Raw genomic sequence first — 18071 nt, 5'->3', positions numbered from 1 at the left:
AATCCATTTCAATGGATAGATGTGCTTTTAAGGGCATATAAACCATTTTAAAACCTTGCTTACCATTTTGACACGTTTTCGAAAAACTTAGAAACAATTTCTTTTATAAAAGTGTTTAGACTCTATGCTATAAAACTTAAACATATGACATTGAAGTTCATATTACGTGTAAAAGCTTCACTGGGTCTTTCAAACCACTTTTGTTTTGGTTGACCACTTCCTCATTTAGGCATTATGCTTTACTTAAATGTGTTTTCTTGAAACCCAACATGATATTTTTACAACTTTCTAATCCAAATGTGTTTACAAGACATCACTGGTTCCTACATTTAAAAACACACCTTATTTGTTTATTTCATTTCAAATTAGTTTTATAATTTGTGTTTATAAAACTTACAACATTGCAAAACTTAGTGTTCACTTTTAAACTTTCAGTGACGTACTTTTGACAATGCACAATTATTCATCTAAATATGTTAAGTCTTTACCTTATCCGTTTTAACCATTGTTGGACCCCAGTCAAAAGATCAAAACTGTCAAATTTTCAATTACGAGTTTTAGTGTTTCTTCTTTTTCACAAATGAAGTTTAACTTAATAGATAACTCGTGGATTTTTAGCAAAACTTAGAAAACACTTTAGAACTTCTACATTTCTATTTAGTCATCAATATACATCAAATATTGAAGTTTGAAATATATCTCAACGTGGTTTTAAATCTACCTATAGGTATTGTTCTTATAATTTTAACAATAACAATCATTGTCGCTGCTACCTTCCTTTTTCTTTCCCCCAAACTTTATTTCTCGCTCTCCTTCTGATTTTAGATCTCGCACACCATAATATTAACATAATACATTGTATAACTTTGTTTCTGTCTATTTTGCTTCTCGTGGTATCATGTTCGTATACATAAAGACTAGAAGTCTACCCTTTCGTTTTGAGCGATTAATACGTGTATAGTCATGAGGCATACTTTAATTTTAGTCAACTTTGATATATTCAATTACGCCTTTTACCATATACATCTTGTTTTTATTTTGAAATCTACTATAAGCAAGTGATCCTTATTTATATTTACTCTTTCGTTCTAAATTCAAAAACTTGATATAAAATGCAATCTTCATTGTATTTTTCCTTATAAGTAATACACAAGATGAATACATTTATGCTTATAATTTTTCTATATCTGAAAAATATATGTGAATGATATGTATCCTTATGTTTCTTCTTTTCTTTAAATACATCAAAAGTTTTGAATTTTACGATTATCTATTCTCTAAATGATTGTTTTGTAGAAACACTAAACTATGAATGCACTATTTTCAAAGATTGACATTTTTACACCTTTCTTAAAATAGTATTTTACTTTGCAATTTTCAGTGAGTTCCTAAAACTCTCAAACTTGTTTTCATAAGTATTCTGACTCCTCTTAAACTTGTATTTGTTTTGACTTAGACAATTAGTCAATTTTACAAAAAGCGTAATGTCAATATTTCTAAAAAAAAATCCCTTAATGACGACTTAAACATTTAACTTTAATTAATCTTTATATTATTTTACTACTTCGTTTGATCGCCACACATGTATTTTCATTATCTCGGAATTATTACATATTTTGATAATAGTGAGATTAATTATCATTTTTAAACACACATTTTGATAACAGTGAGATTTCTATCACTTCTAAACACTTAAAATGCTATCTACACAATGTGATTTAAAATATCATAAACTTTCACCGCCTTCATTAGAAACAATGACTCTCTAATTATATATATTCTTCGAGTATAGTTCCATTATTGTAAGAGTAACCGTAGTAGTAATTATAGCATCGGAGATCCTCAATCATTTCGTAACTTATTTTGTAGACGACACTTAAAAAGCCTTTACATTAGAGAGGTACCAAAACTTCGTTGCCTACCCTTAGTACGTATCTTTAGGAACTTACCCTTGATCATTTATTTTCATTCGTGCTACCCCTTCTTATTTCAAAATATATCTTTTCCAGATGTAGTAGTCAACCCGGAAGTGAACAAATTGTTCCTAATCTCTTCTTTATTAAGCGGCGAAGTTACACTTAGTGCAAATTTAGAATGCAACTTAAAGATCAATGCGGATTTAACGCTCAGTGCAGTTGGTGCATCATCGAAACTTATACCGCTCTCTTAATTCAGATAATATCTAACTAGATAATCTTTTCAACTAGGTCGCCATGGTCGGATCATGATTTCCCTAATCCTAATTTCTTGCAATCTAGACAGTAGAACTCGAATTAAGGAAACATTACTTTGATTATAGATAAAGAATTGGGCTCTTCCCTTGGAGAATTAACCCAAAATAATCAAAGAGTTCTCAAAGTCACCACCTCTCCAATTATACAATTGAATCCGGTTTAGTTCTAATAGAATTCGTCACAAATTGAATTTCGGGACGAAATTCTTTCAACCGGGGGAGACTGTGACAACCGTCAAAATTCGAGTCGGTTCTAGATTTGACTAGAATTAGTTGCACATATAGGCACAACACATATTAGACTTAGTAATTAGAAGCTAAGTTATAACCTAGTAGAAACTTGGAAACAGATAGAAACAATGGATGGTGTACTTAGATTTCACATTGATATGTGAATTCTACAACTACTTAACTGTAGTGACTATCCATATTCGGGTCGCTCTTTGAATCGAACACATTTTTATGAATCATATACACACATCATGCACTTGACCTAGTGGTATAAATTAGGTCCGAGTCTCGTAGGAACTTAAGTGAAAGTTGAAGACTAGGACTAGTATACTCGATTCCTCAATTTCGCTTGAATCTCGGAATCACTACATAGAATGCCAATAAACCGATAAAAATAAATTACAAACATTATTTATAACTATAAAAGAGTTATAATACCATAAGATAATTTAAAGTCTCAAATATTCTATTTATTTTGATATTCAAAGTTTATTAAACTCTAAAGCCCTAAAAGCCCTAAAAACTCATATTTATAAACTTTAACCTTAAAAATCCTATAAAAACAATTATGAACCTTATAATATTATCTTATCATAATAATTATTATGAAATACAATTCAATGAAAAATAAAGATTTAGTTATTAACATTTACCTTTGATTTATAAGTCAAAAATCAAGAGTTTTATGCATAAAAACTAGGTTAAGGTGCACATTTTATAAAAAGTTGGATATTTTTATAAAAGATTTGAATTTTTATAAAAGAAACAAGAGAGAGAGAGCCTCTCCTCCCCTAAAATCGGATCCCTCTCTCCCCATATCTGTCTCACACTCTCATTCTCCAACACACACACATCTCTCTTCTTTCTCTCTCTAGAAAACTCTCTCTACCTTCTCTCTACTTTTTCTCTCCAAACACCACTCCATTCTCTCTTCCTCCCTATAAGAACCAGGAAATTTTCCAGAAAACAAACCCAAGAATACTCCTCAAACTCGAAATCTTCATCATCTTGTGGTATTCTTGAAGGTAAAATCGATTTCTACTTCACTTTTCCTTCAAGTTTTGCTCTTTTTCTTACACTTTCTCCTTCTTCATCTTCTTAAAACTTGTTTTCTTTTTGTTAAAATGGTTTTTACAACATGATGGATGTGTTTTAACACCATGCATGTATGATAAACAAGGTTGCATGTTCATGATCTTAGTGCAAAAATCGATTTTTAAGGATTAAAACATCAAACTCAAGTTAAGAGTTTTTGAGAAACAAAATTTTGTTCATAAATGCATGTATACATTTTGATAAGTTTTAATCTTTTGATCTCTGGAAACATGACTAAAATATGAGTTTATCATGATATATTTAAAATACTTGAAAAGATTTACTCAAGGAAATGATGAAAACCCACTTTTCTAACCAATCATCATGCATGCAATCTGCCAGATTTCTTTACCTGACTTTAAACTGTCATATCTCACTCATTTCTTAGCCAAAATTCGTGATTCGTTTTCTGAAATATAATATTTTGAGTTAGCTTTCAAACCCATCTGACCTCACTGGAAAATTCCAATATTTCGATTTTTACCAATTTTTACAAAACTGTTGCTCAAACAGCACTTTCCTTATGAACATTTGTTTTGTGTTGCATGTTCAAAGGACTTATTCATCACTAAAAATCAATCAAAAATTATTTTAAACTCTTAATATCATGTATTAATAGGAACAAAAAGATCTTGATTCAAAATTCTTTGTAACATGTTGCAAAAATTGTCAAAGTAACATCAATAATCTTTACATAAATCACATGAACCAAGTTTTCTCTATACATTTTATTCAGCCTTTAGGCATGGTTTTCAACATCAAAAATAAGAAAACAATTTTTCATTGTTGTTAAATTGTATTAACATGCATTCTGGAAATTTTCAGCTCAATATATATTTTCTTTATTTTTATATGAAAATAATAAGAAAATAGAGTGTTAAATCATATAAAATACTTACACTAGTAAATAAATTCTGGAAAAATTCGTGGATGATTCTTTAAGTTAATAAACATCTCCCATGAAGTTTCAATGACTTTTGTTACTGTTTAATATGGTTTTGATTTTTCTTTTTGTTTAGCCCCAATAAATCATAAAACCACTTTAGACAAGTTGAAAAGGCTGTATAACAATTTTCGCAGCTTCTACCAGAGGTATAAGACTTACAAAAATATTTTCAGAATTTTTCATAATGTATTCCTATTTTTCTCCGATTTTTGTATTTATAATGGACTAAAAATAGACAAAATAGTTCTGCTCATCCAAAATTCATGCAAATTTACCAGAACACCTTGTAGTACATTAGGAGGCTACATAAAAATTTTGATTTTCTCTTCTGTATACTATTTTTCTCCTATTTTCTAAGATTAAATACACTTAAATACACAAAATCGGATTTCAGTAGATAAAAACCACATTTGGTATTTTCTCCAGATTATTTACTCTGAAAATGAAGTGTACAAAATTTTTGGTAATTTACTTTAACTGTTTAATAATTATTCTCCAATTAATGATTATTTAAGAGGATAAAACAAAGAAAAATAGAAAGACTAATTGAAAAATATCTTTTATATTTTTCACAGCTTCTAAATGTATAATAAAAGTGTTACAAAAATTTTGGGCAATTGTGGAAATTGTGTTCTATTTATTTCAATTTTTATTAGAATAAATGCTCAAAAATCATAAAATTGGGTTAAACAGTTTAGAAATCAATTTTTATATTTTTCCCAGCTTAATAATGTTTAATAACAGTAATACAAAAAGTTTGGGTAATTTTGAAAACTGTTTTCTATTTTTCATGATTTTGTATATATTTAGAGAATTATATATATGAAAAATGGTTATACATATTCATACTCCATGAAAATTTATCTAGAAGTCTTTTAGTATATTTAGAACCAAAATCTGAAGTTTGGTAATTTTTATTAACTGTTTAGTATTTTTCAAGATTTTATGGTTATTCAAGAAACTAAAATCGTGAAAAATAGTCAGACAAATCAAAAATTCAAGAAAATTTATCTTGAGGTCTTTCACTTCAATTAAAACTGAAATGCAAACTTTGGGAAATTTTAGAACTAAATTAATTTAGTTTTTGAATATTTAATCATTGGAACACTTCTTAAATTGTTAAATATTAGCATTTCAATAATGGGAAATTTCCACTTAAATTGTTATATAACAATTGATTCATTGAAATTTAATTTTCACAGAAAAATGTTTGTAACTTATCAATATTAAATTTTGACACAATATTGGCATAATTCTATTGTAGTAGTAAGTATACTAGTGTTAGATTTCGATTAGAGACTCACTAGCGAATACCATTATTGTAGGAATCGATAGTGGTACAAGTGGAACTTAGCTCAAGGCATCATTTGCATCATCTCAATGCATATTGTGAGTATTCACGCACTCCCCTATTTTCAGTTTTTATGTTTTGGGGTGGAAAAACATGTCCCGAAAAACTATTATTTGAATGTTGTAATTAAATTGATTTGTATCAAACATGATTGCTATTTTATTGCTATGTCTCTCTATGTATGTCTATGCAACACGGAACATGAGAACTTATCGTACTAAGGCCCTTCCCTTATCTCTAACCATTAACTCTTTGAGCCAATGGTCATTATGGATAGCGCTATTAGGAATTGACAACTCCTCACTCGCCCTATTGCTGGAGTGCATGATACCATATTCATCTATGGAACGATAAGCATAGATCTTGATAGGGCTTCAGTCATAGGTTTGGTTGAGACTCATTGTTTGCTCATACACATACAAACTCGTTACTTGTTATAGCAATAAACTTGTTTATTAATTATAGCAATGAACTTTGTTTCTCATTACAACAACGAACTGTTATTACTGAAAACTTATATACATGTTTTAGCAATGAAATTGTTTGCTCCTTGTAGCAACGAAATTGATTGCTCATTTTAGCAATGAAACTTGTTTACTCGTTTGAGTAACGAACTTTATCTTCCATGAGAATATGAATGTTGCATCTTATTTGGGCAACATACCTTATCTCTCGTGATGACAAAGAACTTTGTTTTTACAAACTTATTTACTCATCTTAACAATATACTTTTATTATTGGAAACTTTTATCAAAACTTTGATTTCAATTCATGGAACCAGTATTATTTGTTTATCTGTGAGTACTCACCAACTATTTTTATAGTTGACGCTCGTTTTACATGCTTTTTCAGGAATCATCGAGTAAGTGACACTTAGGGACACTTCACTTTTAGGAGCATTCGCATGTGTTGTATTTCAATTTACATTGTAATTTCTTTTAAAAGTTGTTCAAACCCATTGTGAATTTGTAATGATTTTTAATACTATGGTTGGTGTTGTCTTTTAACTTTTGCGATGAAACCCTTTGTACTGCCACGCCCTGTGTTTCCGCTTTAGCGGGGTGTGACAGGAAATGGTATCAGAGCCGAAGGTTATAGAGAATACCGGTTTTCCTTTGGAAAACCACAACTATAGCCAAAAATTTTCTAAACGTTTTTAAAATATAGAACATACTACTGGTATAACTAATTCGAGTACGCATTATTGGACTTTAATTAAGTATAGCCTGGCCAACTATGCTTAATTAAGGAAAGTTAATGTGAGGCTGGAAACGGTTATAGTAGAATTATGTTCAAAACAATTTTCAACTTAAACTATTGAAAAACAAAATTTTTCGGTGTGCATACGGGCATTGCATATTATAGGCATTCATCTAGATACACTTAGAAACTAAGTGCACTTTTATAACAATGCCTTTATTTAGAAATATTCTTGTCCCTTATCAAGTGCTAGGTTAACCACTTAGGTTATATCACTAGCCACTCAAGGAGCAATGCACAAAGTACTAAGAACGGGTATTCCTCGATAGCTATTGACTTTAGATGTAAGATTAGTAGCTAGATATACACAAGTAATAATTTTAAGTCGAAACCTATACCAATTATTCCTCAATACCTCTTCATCGTCTTCGTACTGTAGTTACAACTAGGAAAGCGTTCTGATACCGACACGGATGAAAATTGGAGCATCGCGTAAGGAGGTAGATGAGTCGTTTCTAAGTAGCCACTTGGATATCATTGGAGAGCATTCCCAATTTGACTCACGAGGAGACACGGAGGTTTAACGCATACGTGAGACCTTATTACTACGCTACGATTTAGCTCTACGTTGTTTCCACCTTGAGCTTAAAACTTAACATAGGATGTCCCTTTGACCTCTATAAAAGGTCGTAAACTGTATTGACACCATAAAACGTTTTTCAAACAATTTTTCTTGTCTTTTATCTTGGGGGAAAAGACATCGGCACTCGCCTTGTACTCACCTTAGTATTTAGGTACGATCGGCTACACTAACATACTTATTCCTTATTTCTTAATCTTCCATCAAAAAGTTATTTCGTTTCATCGGTTTTATTTTATCATCGATAAAATACTTTATAACCACTTTATACAACTTACTAGACCTTTCCTAACAATTTACGTCATATTCTCGCTAAAAATCTTTTGACAACTTGCTTTAATTTAACACTTTTCTTCAAAACTCAATTTAACCAATATTTGTTTTGACATTGCTATTTCAATTTCATTTCAATCCATTTCAGTGGATAGATGTGCTTTTAAGGGCATATAAACCATTTTAAAACCTTGCTTACCATTTTGACACGTTTTCGAAAAACTTAGAAACAATTTCTTTTATAAAAGTGTTTAGACTCTATGCTATAAAACTTAAACATATGACATTGAAGTTCATATTACGTGTAAAAGCTTCACTGGGTCTTTCAAACCACTTTTGTTTTGGTTGACCACTTCCTCATTTAGGCATTATGCTTTACTTAAATGTGTTTTCTTGAAACCCAACATGATATTTTTACAACTTTCTAATCCAAATGTGTTTACAAGACATCACTGGTTCCTACATTTAAAAACACACCTTATTTGTTTATTTCATTTCAAATTAGTTTTATAATTTGTGTTTATAAAACTTACAACATTGCAAAACTTAGTGTTCACTTTTAAACTTTCAGTGACGTACTTTTGACAATGCACAATTATTCGTCTAAATATGTTAAGTCTTTACCTTATCCGTTTTAACCATTGTTGGACCCCAGTCAAAAGATCAAAACTGTCAAATTTTCAATTACGAGTTTTAGTGTTTCTTCTTTTTCACAAATGAAGTTTAACTTAATAGATAACTCGTGGATTTTTAGCAAAACTTAGAAAACACTTTAGAACTTCTACATTTCTATTTAGTCATCAATATACATCAAATATTGAAGTTTGAAATATATCTCAACGTGGTTTTAAATCTACCTATAGGTATTGTTCTTATAATTTTAACAATAACAATCATTGTCGCTGCTACCTTCCTTTTTCTTTCCCCCAAACTTTATTTCTCGCTCTCCTTCTGATTTTAGATCTCGCACACCATAATATTAACATAATACATTGTATACCTTTGTTTCTGTCTATTTTGCTTCTCGTGGTATCATGTTCGTATACATAAAGACTAGAAGTCTACCCTTTCGTTTTGAGCGATTAATACGTGTATAGTCATGAGGCATACTTTAATTTTAGTCAACTTTGACATATTCAATTACGCCTTTTACCATATACATCTTGTTTTTATTTTGAAATCTACTATAAGCAAGTGATCCTTATTTACATTTACTCTTTCGTTCTAAATTCAAAAACTTGATATAAAATGCAATCTTCATTGTATTTTTCCTTATAAGTAATACACAAGATGAATACATTTATGCTTATAATTTTTCTATATCTGAAAAATATATGTGAATGATATGTATCCTTATGTTTCTTCTTTTCTTTAAATACATCAAAAGTTTTGAATTTTACGATTATCTATTCTCTAAATGATTGTTTTGTAGAAACACTAAACTATGAATGCACTATTTTCAAAGATTGACATTTTTACACCTTTCTTAAAATAGTATTTTACTTTGCAATTTTCAGTGAGTTCCTAAAACTCTCAAACTTGTTTTCATAAGTATTCTGACTCCTCTTAAACTTGTATTTGTTTTGACTTAGACAATTAGTCAATTTTACAAAAAGCGTAATGTCAATATTTCTAAAAAAAAAATCCCTTAATGACGACTTAAACATTTAACTTTAATTAATCTTTATATTATTTTACTACTTCGTTTGATCGCCACACATGTATTTTTATTATCTCGGAATTATTACATATTTTTATAATAGTGAGATTAATTATCATTTTTAAACACACATTTTGATAACAGTGAGATTTCTATCACTTCTAAACACTTAAAATGCTATCTACACAATGTGATTTAAAATATCATAAACTTTCACCGCCTTCATTAGAAACAATGACTCTCTAATTATATATATTCTTCGAGTATAGTTCCATTATTGTAAGAGTAACCGTAGTAGTAATTATAGCATCGGAGATCCTCAATCATTTCGTAACTTATTTTGTAGACGACACTTAAAAAGCCTTTACATTAGAGAGGTACCAAAACTTCGTTGCCTACCCTTAGTACGTATCTTTAGGAACTTACCCTTGATCATTTATTTTCATTCATGCTATCCCTTCTTATTTCAAAATATATCTTTTCCAGATGTAGTAGTCAACCCGGAAGTGAACAAATTGCTCCTAATCTCTTCTTTATTAAGCGGCGAAGTTACACTTAGTGCAAATTTAGAATGCAACTTAAAGATCAATGCGGATTTAACGCTCAGTGCAGTTGGTGCATCATCGAAACTTATACCGCTCTCTTAATTCAGATAATATCTAACTAGATAATCTTTTCAACTAGGTCGCCATGGTCGGATCATGATTTCCCTAATCCTAATTTCTTGCAATCTAGACTGTAGAACTCGAATTAAGGAAACATTACTTTGATTATAGATAAAGAACTGGGCTCTTCCCTTGGAGAATTAACCCAAAATAATCAAAGAGTTCTCAAAGTCACCACCTCTCCAATTATACAATTGCATCCGGTTTAGTTCTAATAGAATTCGTCACAAATTGAATTTCGGGACGAAATTCTTTCAACCGGGGGAGACTGTGACAACCGTCAAAATTCGAGTCGGTTCTAGATTTGACTAGAATTAGTTGCACATATAGGCACAACACATATTAGACTTATTAATTAGAAGCTAAGTTATAACCTAGTAGAAACTTGGAAACAGATAGAAACAATGGATGGTGTACTTAGATTTCACATTGATATGTGAATTCTACAACTACTTAACTGTAGTGACTATCCATATTCGGGTCGCTCTTTGAATCGAACACCTTTTTATGAATCATATACACACATCATGCACTTGACCTAGTGGTATAAATTAGGTCCGAGTCTCGTAGGAACTTAAGTCAAAGTTGAAGACTAGGACTAGTATACTCGATTCCTCAATTTCGCTTGAATCTCGGAATCACTACATAGAATGCCAATAAACCGATAAAAATAAATTACAAACATTATTTATAACTATAAAAGAGTTATAATACCATAAGATAATTTAAAGTCTCAAATATTCTATTTATTTTGATATTCAAAGTTTATTAAACTCCAAAGCCCTAAAAGCCCTAAAAACTCATATTTATAAACTTTAACCTTAAAAATCCTATAAAAACAATTATGAACCTTATAATATTATCTTATCATAATAATTATTATGAAATACAATTCAATGAAAAATAAAGATTTAGTTATTAACATTTACCCTTGATTTATAAGTCAAAAATCAAGAGTTTTATGCATAAAAACTAGGTTAAGGTGCACATTTTATAAAAAGTTGGATATTTTTATAAAAGATTTGAATTTTTATAAAAGAAACAAGAGAGAGAGAGCCTCTCCTCCCCTAAAACCGGATCCCTCTCTCCCCATATCTCTCTCACACTCTCATTCTCCAACACACACACATCTCTCTTCTTTCTCTCTCTAGAAAACTCTCTCTACCTTCTCTCTACTTTTTCTCTCCAAACACCACTCCATTCTCTCTTCCTCCCTATAAGAACCAAGAAATTTTCCAGAAAACAAACCCAAGAACACTCCTCAAACTCGAAATCTTCATCATCTTGTGGTATTCTTGAAGGTAAAATCGATTTCTACTTCACTTTTCCTTCAAGTTTTGCTCTTTTTCTTACACTTTCTCCTTCTTCATCTTCTTAAAACTTGTTTTCTTTTTGTTAAAATGGTTTTTACAACATGATGGATGTGTTTTAACACCATGCATGTATGATAAACAAGGTTGCATGTTCATGATCTTAGTGCAAAAATCGATTTTTAAGGATTAAAACATCAAACTCAAGTTAAGAGTTTTTGAGAAACAAAATTTTGTTCATAAATGCATGTATACATTTTGATAAGTTTTAATCTTTTGATCTCAGGAAACATGACTAAAATATGAGTTTATCATGATATATTTAAAATACTTGAAAAGATTTACTCAAGGAAATGATGAAAACCCACTTTTCTAACCAATCATCATGCATGCAATCTGCCAGATTTCTTTACCTGACTTTAAACTGTCATATCTCACTCATTTCTTAGCCAAAATTCGTGATTCGTTTTCTGAAATATAATATTTTGAGTTAGCTTTCAAACCCATCTGACCTCACTGGAAAATTCCAATATTTCGATTTTTACCAATTTTTACAAAACTGTTGCTCAAACAACACTTTCCTTATGAACATTTGTTTTGTGTTGTATGTTCAAAGGACTTATTCATCACTAAAAATCATTCAAAAATTATTTTAAACTCTTAATATCATGTATTAATAGGAACAAAAAGATCTTGATTCAAAAGTCTTTGTAACATGTTGCAAAAATTGTCAAAGTAACATCAATAATCTTTACATAAATCACAAGAACCAAGTTTTCTCTATACATTTTATTGAGCCTTTAGGCATGGTTTTCAACATCAAAAATAAGAAAACAATTTTTCATTGTTGTTAAATTGTATTAACATGCATTCTGGAAATTTTCAGCTCAATATATATTTTCTTTATTTTTATATGAAAATAATAAGAAAATAGAGTGTTAAATCATATAAAATACTTACACTAGTAAATAAATTCTGGAAAAATTCGTGGATGATTCTTTAAGTTAATAAACATCTCCCATGAAGTTTCAATGACTTTTGTTACTGTTTAATATGGTTTTGATTTTTCTTTTTGTTTAGCCCCAATAAATCATAAAACCACTTTAGACAAGTTGAAAAGGCTGTATAACAATTTTCGCAGCTTCTACCAGAGGTATAAGACTTACAAAAATATTTTCAGAATTTTTCATAATGTATTCCTATTTTTCTCCGATTTTTGTATTTATAATGGACTAAAAATAGACAAAATAGTTCTGCTCATCCAAAATTCATGCAAATTTACCAGAACACCTTGTAGTACATTAGGAGGCTACATAAAAATTTTGATTTTCTCTTCTGTATACTATTTTTCTCCTATTTTCTAAGATTAAATACACTTAAATACACAAAATCGGATTTCAGTAGATAAAAACCATATTTGGTATTTTCCCCAGATTATTTACTCTGAAAATGAAGTGTACAAAAATTTTGGTAATTTACTTTAACTGTTTAATAATTATTCTCCAATTAATGATTATTTAAGAGGATAAAACAAAGAAAAATAGAAAGACTAATTGAAAAATATCTTTTATATTTTTCACAGCTTCTAAATGTATAATAAAAGTGTTACAAAAATTTTGGGCAATTGTGAAAATTGTTTTCTATTTATTTCAATTTTTATTAGAATAAATGCTCAAAAATCATAAAATTGGGTTAAACAGTTTAGAAATCAATTTTTATATTTTTCCCAGCTTAATAATGTTTAATAACAGTAATACAAAAAGTTTGGGTAATTTTGAAAACTGATTTCTATTTTTCATGAATTTGTATATATTTAGAGAATTATATATATGAAAAATGGTTATACATATTCATACTCCATGAAAATTTATCTAGAAGTCTTTTAGTACATTTAGAACCAAAATCTGAAGTTTGGTAATTTTTATTAACTGTTTAGTATTTTTCAAGATTTTATGGTTATTCAAGAAACTAAAATCGTGAAAAATAGTCAGACAAATCAAAAATTCAAGAAAATTTATCTTGAGGTCTTTCACTTCAATTAAAACTGAAATGCAAACTTTGGGAAATTTTAGAACTAAATTAATTTAGTTTTTGAATATTTAATCATTGGAACACTTCTTAAATTGTTAAATATTAGCATTTCAATAATGAGAAATTTCCACTTAAATTGTTATATAACAATTGATTCATTGAAATTTAATTTTCACAGAAAAATGTTTGTAACTTATCAATATTAAATTTTGACACAATATTGGCATAATTCTATTGTAGTAGTAAGTATACTAGTGTTAGATTTCGATTAGAGACTCACTAGCGAATACCATTATTGTAGGAATCGATAGTGGTACAAGTGGAACTTAGCTCAAGGCATCATTTGCATCATCTCAATGCATATTGTGAGTATTCACGCACTCCCCTATTTTCAGTTTTTATGTTTTGGGGTGGAAAAACATGTCCCGAAAAACTATTATTTGAATGTTGTAATTAAATTGATTTGTATCAAACATGATTGCTATTTTATTGCTATGTCTCTCTATGTATGTCTATGCAACACGGAACATGAGAACTTATCGTACTAAGGCCCTTCCCTTATCTCTAACCATTAACTCTTTGAGCCAATGGTCATTATGGATAGCGCTATTAGGAATTGACAACTCCTCACTCGCCCTATTGCTGGAGTGCATGATACCATATTCATCTATGGAACGATAAGCATAGATCTTGATAGGGCTTCAGTCATAGGTTTGGTTGAGACTCATTGTTTGCTCATACACATACAAACTCGTTACTTGTTATAGCAATAAACTTGTTTATTAATTATAGCAATGAACTTTGTTTCTCATTACAACAACGAACTGTTATTACTGAAAACTTATATACATGTTTTAGCAATGAAATTGTTTGCTCCTTGTAGCAACGAAATTGATTGCTCATTTTAGCAATGAAACTTGTTTACTCGTTTGAGTAACGAACTTTATCTTCCATGAGAATATGAATGTTGCATCTTATTTGGGCAACATACCTTATCTCTCGTGATGACAAAGAACTTTGTTTTTACAAACTTATTTACTCATCTTAACAATATACTTTTATTATTGGAAACTTTTATCAAAACTTTGATTTCAATTCATGGAACCAATATTATTTGTTTATCTGTGAGTACTCACCAACTATTTTTATAGTTGACGCTCGTTTTACATGCTTTTTCAGGAATCATCGAGTAAGTGACACTTAGGGACACTTCACTTTTAGGAGCATTCGCATGTGTTGTATTTCAATTTACATTGTAATTTCTTTTAAAAGTTGTTCAAACCCATTGTGAATTTGTAATGATTTTTAATACTATGGTTGGTGTTGTCTTTTAACTTTTGCGATGAAACCCTTTGTACTGCCACGCCCTGTGTTTCCGCTTTAGCGAGGTGTGACACAAACCCCGGAAATTAGGGTTTCACCCTCCAGCTCCAACTCGTCGGGTCACTCTTCCGACTCGGAGACTTGGTCACTTAAACACGTGGCCCAAACCCGCTGCTACTCGACGAGTCAGGCAACCAACTCGTCGAGTAGATCTTGAATTCATGAGAATTTATAACTATAAATTGGTATTCGAGAATCGGGGCGTTACAATTCTCCCCCACTTGAACTAGACTTCGTCCTTGAAGTCTGCGGCGGTGAACATCCTTGGATAGTGCTCCCGCATCTCTGCCTCCGGCTCCCACGTCCACTTGGACCCTCTTTGGTGCTCCCACTGTACCCTTATGAAAGGTACCTCCTTGTCCCATAGAACCTACACCCTCTCTCCAGAATGGCCACATGCCTCTCCGCATAATCCAGGCGCCCGCCGACCTGAATGTCATCCAACGATACTACCGCCTCTTGATCCATGACACAATTTCAAAAGTGCGAATCGTGAAAGGTGATGTGAATCCCAATCGAAACTCTTCGGAAGGTCTATCCTTCATGCCACTTGCCAACTTGACAAAATACTGATGATCCAAAGTATCACAAACCCAACTTTCCCCTTCCTGAAGTGAACCCTTTTTACTGACATGATAATGCATCCTTCAGCTCTCAAAATATCATACATAATCAATCCACTAATGAATACAACACTCATGCCTGGCCCAATCAACCTCGGGCTGGAATACCAGGCGAGCCTACGACGGCTCCAATCATCCCTAGGATGGAATACCCTTGTATCCCTCACATGTTTGGCCCAATTAACCCTCGGGTTTGAATACCAAGCATATCAAATCCAGTCAATCATAGGGTCCAGTCATCCTCAGATTCGTCACAACCGAGTGCAACTCCCCCGAATCTTCAACAATACACCCAATCCGAACGCGCTCCTACAACAGACATAACCAACACAATCTCTATGCCCACAGCCTATGACTGGAATGCGCTTACGTGGTCCTCAACATAGGTCTGGATTGCCTCTGAGCCGACATCATGAGTCTGGTAGTCCCTCCCCGGCCCTCAGCTCATGACTGGAATGCTCCCGATGACCGATCGACACTACTGTCGTCACTTCAGTTGCCCACCACTCCGACCCTGCAGATATCCACTTTCCTCTGCCACTCGAAGGGCCTAATCGACGCTCCTCTCATCAACGAACAACATAACGATACAAAACTACTACCACACATGAATCTCAAGTCATAAACCCACTTCAACTCTTCCTGCTGCCACATGACGTTTCTCAAGCGAAGTCGAAACCTCCTTGGTCCCAACTTGCCTGCCCACAACACGAACATCAGACACCTCACCGATTACTGAACCAAAACACACACACAAACAGTAGTCCCATGCGTCTTTCCGAAAAGAAACCGACTGGATGGACTTTCTTCCACGCCCTGCCACCATCTCATGCCAACATAATGAACGTTACATGACCCACGCCAGCCTCACATCCTACCTGGTCTTTAGTGACCCATCTCTTCCTTACTTCAGACACGCTATGGCTCTATCACAGATGGAACCGACCCAAGACACATCACAATAACTCAAACCATCAACAACATACCTACCACTACTGGCCAACCAGTACGAAACTCAAATCTAACCCATATCACCCCCTTCGGGTTAGAATACCAACATGTCTAATCAATTAAACTATCGAGTTGAAGTTCTCAGGGTTTGTTGGCCTACCGCCTCAACCCTACCACTCCCTTCGAGCCTCCGTGCCTACGACTTACAGTCGGCCCGCAACGGGCATCTTGGCCTACTGCATAGAGCAGGACCGCCTCAACAGTATCCAAATTCCATAGACGATCATGAGAAAGATCTAACCCGGTTCCCAGAACCTGAATGACAGGCTATTCTAATCCCAAACCTTCCCAAAACTGACGAATACTCATTCGGATCCACTCTCAGTCCCTAACTGGAGTATTACCCGATCCTAGAAGATGAAACCTCGGAGACACTCCGAACTGATCAGATCACAAAGATCCTTTGAACTCCCTTCGTCATCTAATAACGACTTCCAATGAACCAAAATACACCGGAGTCCTCAGCCTACTCTAACAGAATGTTCAATACTTGGAACAGACCTATTGATTGCTATAGCGTAGCAGTCTACTCAATACCCGAACATAGATCTACAAACATATACAGAATCTTCAGCATGACTAGACCGCCTTACCAGGCCTTCAGCCTATCTGGACCACTCTCAGAACCTTCAGCATGTCTGGACTGCCTCTCCGGGCCTTCAGCTTGTCTGGACTGTTCTCCGAGCCTTCGGTCTGACTGGTACGCCCCACCGGCCTTCAGTCTATCCGGACCGCCCTAAATTGTTGAGCATTTCCCTGGCCCACCCCTCCAGATGCTCTCTCCCATGCATCCTGTTCTAACCCACTTGGGGCTTCGAACCCCTGATCTACTCCGAGGACTACAACCCCAGCCTAACCCTAGGCCACAAGTCGATCGTCCATACTATCGGAAACCGTGGTTTGTTCCCTGACCCGCGTATCTACCACATACGCTAAATAACCTGCATACTCGTGCTGGATGTACTGCCGAGTCCTGGCAGCTAACCAGGCCTTTGATCTATCAATGCAAACCCTCCGAGTTGAGCACACACTCGACCGAACATCCGTACTGAACTCAGTTCATCACTAGAAGCCCAACCTGGTTCTCCAAATTCCACTATCAAGCACCTCGAAGACACGTTTCTTATACTGGGGAGTTTTACCGAACCCCCAACTAATACGACCCTCAAACCAAACAGCCACTTGGCCTCCATTCTCCCTGTCGGGTTGTGTAACTTATGCTGTTTTAAAACCTCTCCTGCTTTACATCCCGGGGTAACTCTCCCCCACTTAGATTCGACTAAGCCCTCATAATAAATTAAAATTGGAGGATTCCCAATCCTTCTCACTTCCCAACGATCAACCCGTGACAACCAACTCTTTCCCTCTAGTGCTCCATTACCAGCCAATCCCAATTGATCACACACTCCTAAGAACTTG

The sequence above is a fragment of the Lactuca virosa genome, chromosome 1, assembly GCF_052849685.1.
Source record: "Lactuca virosa cultivar CGN04683 chromosome 1, Lactuca_virosa_CGN04683_v6, whole genome shotgun sequence".
NCBI lineage: Eukaryota > Viridiplantae > Streptophyta > Magnoliopsida > Asterales > Asteraceae > Lactuca > Lactuca virosa.
This window is presented reverse-complemented; position numbering follows the sequence as displayed.